Source organism: Gastrolobium bilobum, unplaced genomic scaffold, assembly GCF_033153095.1.
Source record: "Gastrolobium bilobum isolate Gb01-03AN ecotype WA unplaced genomic scaffold, APGP_CSIRO_Gbil_v1 utg38568, whole genome shotgun sequence".
Classification (NCBI taxonomy): Eukaryota; Viridiplantae; Streptophyta; class Magnoliopsida; order Fabales; family Fabaceae; genus Gastrolobium; species Gastrolobium bilobum.
This window is the reverse complement of record NW_026898505.1, coordinates 1-4770: the sequence shown is the minus strand read 5'-3', so window position 1 is coordinate 4770 and position 4770 is coordinate 1. Positions and strand designations below refer to the sequence as shown.

Below are 4770 nucleotides of genomic sequence, written 5' to 3'. Positions count from 1 at the left end.
TTGGGAGTGTTGTGCGCCCAACAGTGGAGCCCAACAACTTTGAATTGAAGCCTGCTTTAATACATTTAGTGCAGAAGGATCAGTTTGCTGGAACCAGTGCGGAGGACCCTTACTTGCACATAGAGAACTTCCTATTGTTGAGTGATACTGTTAAGATAAATGGTGTCACAAGAGATGCAATTCTGTTGAGACTATTCACTCATTCACTGACGGATGATGCAAGGAGATGGTTGCAATCATTGCCACAAGGAAGTATAACAACTTGGGATGATTTGCAAACCAAGTTCTTGCAAAGGTTTTTCTCAGCATCCAAGAGGGCCAAGTTGAAGGATGAAATTACAAGCTTTAAGCAGAAAGAGTCAGAATCTATTTATGAGGCTTGGGAGAGATTCAAGACTTTGTTGAGGAAATGTCCACAACATGGAATTGAGGCATGGCAACAAGCAGCAATCTTCCTGCAAGGAATGACCACTAACACTAGAACCTTGGTGCATGCCACTGCTGGTGGATCATTGACTACCAAGACCCCTCAAGAAGCCTTGGATATCTTTGAGTCATTAGCATCTCAAGAATTTGATAATGATCCAGTGGCGGACAGAAGAACAGGAATTATCAGGTTGGATGGGTATGATGCTCTGTTGGCAAGGAATGATCAACTGATGCAGACACAGAGACAACAACAGCAACAATTAGATACCTTTATTAAGCAACTCTCTTCACAAAAGGTAGCTTCTGTGGAAACAAAGAGTGTATGTGCTATCTGTGGCAAGGGCCGTGTGACAGAGGAGTGTGATTATGGGGGATCATCAGAACAAGCAGAGGTGAATGGAGTGTGGTATGTTCAGAATAATCAAAGGAACTACAATAATCAGGGAAAGAATGTTTATATGCCACCATGGAAAAACAAGAATCAACACCCAGGATTGAGCTATAGTTCCAACCATCAATTGAATCCACCATTACATCCTCCACCACCACATATGAAGGAGCAGACCAGTGATCCTGCTGCATGGGAGAAAGCGTTTGCTCAGTTATCTAAGACAACTCAGGATTATATTCAGGGTTCTACTTCATTCAGGGAAGAGACAACTGCATTCATGCAGGAGACCAGAACTTCTTTCAGAAATCAGGAAGCATCAATCAGAAATTTGGAGACCCAGATTGGTCAATTATCAAGACAGATATCAGAGAGACCACAAGGGAAATTTCCAAGTGATACACTGGTGAATCCTAAGGAGCACTGTAAAGCAATTATGACAAGAAGTGGGTTGGTACTTCAACCAGGGAAAAAGAAGGTGGAAAATAAAAAGAATGAAGAAGAGGTTGTGGTTGAAGATGTAGTCTCTGATGATGAAGGAGAGAAAATGAGAAATGAGAAAAGTGAGAAGGAAGTAGTTGTTAGAGATGTTATAGTTGGAGTTGACAAAGAAGAGGAAGAGAAAGACAATAAGAATGAAGGAGAGGTAGAAGTTGGTAAAAATGCTTCCCCACAAAAGATGATGAAGTGAGAAAAGAAGAAGATGGATGACAAGAAAGAACAGCCAGTTAGTTTGTCTCCCTATGCTAAAGTTCCCTACCCTCAGAGGTTGAAGCAAGAGATTCAGAAACAGCACTATGCAAGATTTCTGGATATCTTCAAAAATTTACAAATTAACATACCATTTTCTGAAGCACTGGAAAATATGCCTCACTATGCAAAATTCATTAAGGACCTTCTTACTAAGAAGAGGAAATTAACTGATGGCGAGACAGTGGCCCTAACAGCAGAGTGTAGTGCCCTAATCCAGAAGAAGCTTCCAACAAAAATGAAAGATCCAGGAAGCTTCAGTATCTCTATTGCTATAGGAGATGTGGAGGTGGGAAAGACATTGTGTGATTTGGGAGCCAATATAAACTTGATGTTGTTGACAGTATGTAGAGCTTTGGGAATTAACACTTTGAAGGAGACCAATCTTATTCTGCATCTTGCAGATAGATTTATCAAGAAGCCTGAAGGTGTGGTTGAAGATGTTTTGGTCAAGGTAGACAAGTTTATTTTTCCAGTGGATTTTGTGATTCTTGATATGGAAGAAAAGGATACAGAAAGTCCTTTATTGTTAGGAAGACCCTTTTTAGCAACTGCAAGATCTTTGATAGATGTTGAACAAGGAAAGTTATTGCTAAGGGTGGATGAGGAAACAGTCACAATTGATGTATTTGAAACCATCAAGCATCCTGTTGATGTGGAGGATTGTTTTAGATTGGATGTGATACAGGAGGTTGTGGAAGAAGCGAATAAAAAAGAAGAATTCCCAGTTGAGGAACAAAGATCAGAAGAAGAGACAGGTACAGAGGATTACCAAGAAGAGCCAGAAGTGGAAGAGCTTGAGAAGAAGATTGATGACATTCCAAAAGGAGCACCTAAGGTAGAACTTAAAGAATTACCTTCACATTTGAAGTATGTGTTCCTTGGGGACGATCAAACATATCCAGCAATCATTAATGCAATGTTGTCTGATGAGGAAGAAGGGAAGTTGATTAAGGTACTCAAGAAGAATAAAATGGCTATTGGATGCCAGTTTTCAGATCTTAAGGTATTAATCCTTCCTTTTGCACTCACAAAATATTGATGGAAGAAGAGGTCAAACCAGTAAGGCAACCACAGAGGAGACTCAACCCCACTATGAAGGAAGTAGTGAGGAAGGAGGTGGTGAAGTTGCTTGATGCTGGGATGATTTACCCAATTTCAGACAATGCTTGGGTGAGTCTTGTGCAAACCGTGCCCAAGAAAGGGGGGATGACTGTGGTGAAAAATGAGAACAATGAGTTGATTCCCACAAGGACAATCACTGGCTGGAGAATATGCATTGATTACCGGAGGCTGAATAAGGCAACCAGGAAGGATCATTTTCCACTTCCTTTCTTGGATCAGATGCTAGAGAGGTTGACAGGACATGCTTTCTATTGCTTTTTGGACGGTTATTCAGGGTACAATCAGATAGCTGTGGCACCAGAGGATCAGGAGAAGACTGCTTTTACATGTCCATATGGAATATTCGCATACCGGAGGATGCCTTTCGGTTTATGAAATGCTCCTGCCACATTTCAAAGGTGCATGCTTTCCATTTTTTCTGATATGATAGAAGAATGCATTGAAATTTTTATGAATGATTTTTCTGTATTTGGTTCTGATTTTGATGTATGTCTAGGGAATTTAGATTCTGTTTTGAAAAGATGTTAAGACTGTAATTTGGTTTTGAACTGGGAGAAGTGTCACTTTATGGTGACAGAAGGTATAGTTCTTGGACACAAAGTGTCTAGGAATGGAATTGAGGTGGACAGGGCAAAAATTTCTGTGATAGAGAAACTTCCTCCACCTGTAAATGTTAAGGGTGTGAGGAGTTTTCTTGGTCATGCAGGATTTTATAGGCGGTTCATAAAAGATTTTTCAAAAATTGCTAAGCCCTTATGCAAGTTATTAGTTAAGGACCAAGAATTCCTGTTTGATGATGAATGTTTGCATGCATTTCATGTTTTAAAAGAAAAGTTGACCACTGCACCTATCATGATGGCACCTGATTTTTCATTACCATTTGAATTAATGTGTGATGCCAGTGACTATGCCGTAGGAGTGGTATTGGGCCAAAGAGTGAATAAATTGTTGCATGTCATTTACTATGCCAGTAAGATCTTAAATGATGCACAAAAGAATTATGCTACTACAGAAAAAGAATTACTGGCTATTGTGTATGCATTTGACAAATTCAGGCCATATCTGTTAGGATCAAAAGTTATTGTTTACACTAACCATGCAGCTTTAAAGTATTTGTTAAGCAAGCAGGATGCTAAACCCAGATTGCTCCGCTGGTTGTTACTGTTGCAAGAGTTTGAGGTAGAAATCAAGGACAAAAAAGGGAGTTGAAAATTTGGTGGCTGATCACTTGTCCAGGATTACAGAAAAAGAACTTCAAGAAGGACCGGAAGTAGTGATCAGAGAAGAGTTTCCTGATGAACATGTTTTGGCAATATGTGCTGTAACAGAGATGGTTGGGGATAAAGTCTTATCTATCAGTACCCCACCATGGTTTGCTGATTTTGCCAATAATAAAGCTGCTGGATTGATGCCTAAGGATTTAACATGGCAACAGAGGAAGAAATTTCTGCATGATGTTAAGAGGTATATTTGGGATGAGCCATATCTTTTCTATAGATGTTCAGATAGTGTGATCCGACGGTGTATTCCAGAGGGAGAACAGAAGGATGTGTTGTGCCATTGTCATGGTTCTGCATATGGTGGACATTTTGCAGGTGAGAGAACTGCAGCAAAAGTATTGATGAGTGGCTTCTACTGGCCCACTTTATACAAGAATGCAAAGAAGTTTGTGGAGGCATGTGACAACTGTCAGAGAACTGGGAATATTTCTAGGCGACATGAAATGCCGTTAAACAATATCCAGGAAGTGGAGATCTTTGATGTTTGGGGTATGGATTTTATGGGACCTTTCCCTTCTTCCTACTCTAACAAGTATATATTGGTGGCAGTTGATTATGTTTCCAAATGGGTTGAGGCTATAGCTACACCAACCAATGATTCCAGGGTGGTGATTGCTTTTCTGAGAAAGAATATATTTTCAAGATTTGGAGTCCCTAGAGCTATCATTAGTGATGGGGGCACTCATTTTGATAATAGGATGGCAGAGTATGCTTTGGCTAAGTATGGAGTGAGGCACAAAATAAGCACTCCATATCACCCACAGACTTGTGGTCAGGTTGAGATTTCCAACAGGGAAT

At 40.2% G+C, this 4770-nt stretch overlaps 1 non-coding gene across 1 annotated transcript; it reads right to left on the bottom strand.

Moving 5' to 3' along the window:
• Positions 1 to 320: 320 nt before the first annotated feature.
• LOC133316924 (small nucleolar RNA R71) lies at positions 321 to 427 on the bottom strand. Its single transcript, XR_009752265.1, has one exon. It is a non-coding gene; the product is annotated as a small nucleolar RNA R71 (small nucleolar RNA).
• Positions 428 to 4770: the final 4343 nt, after the last annotated feature.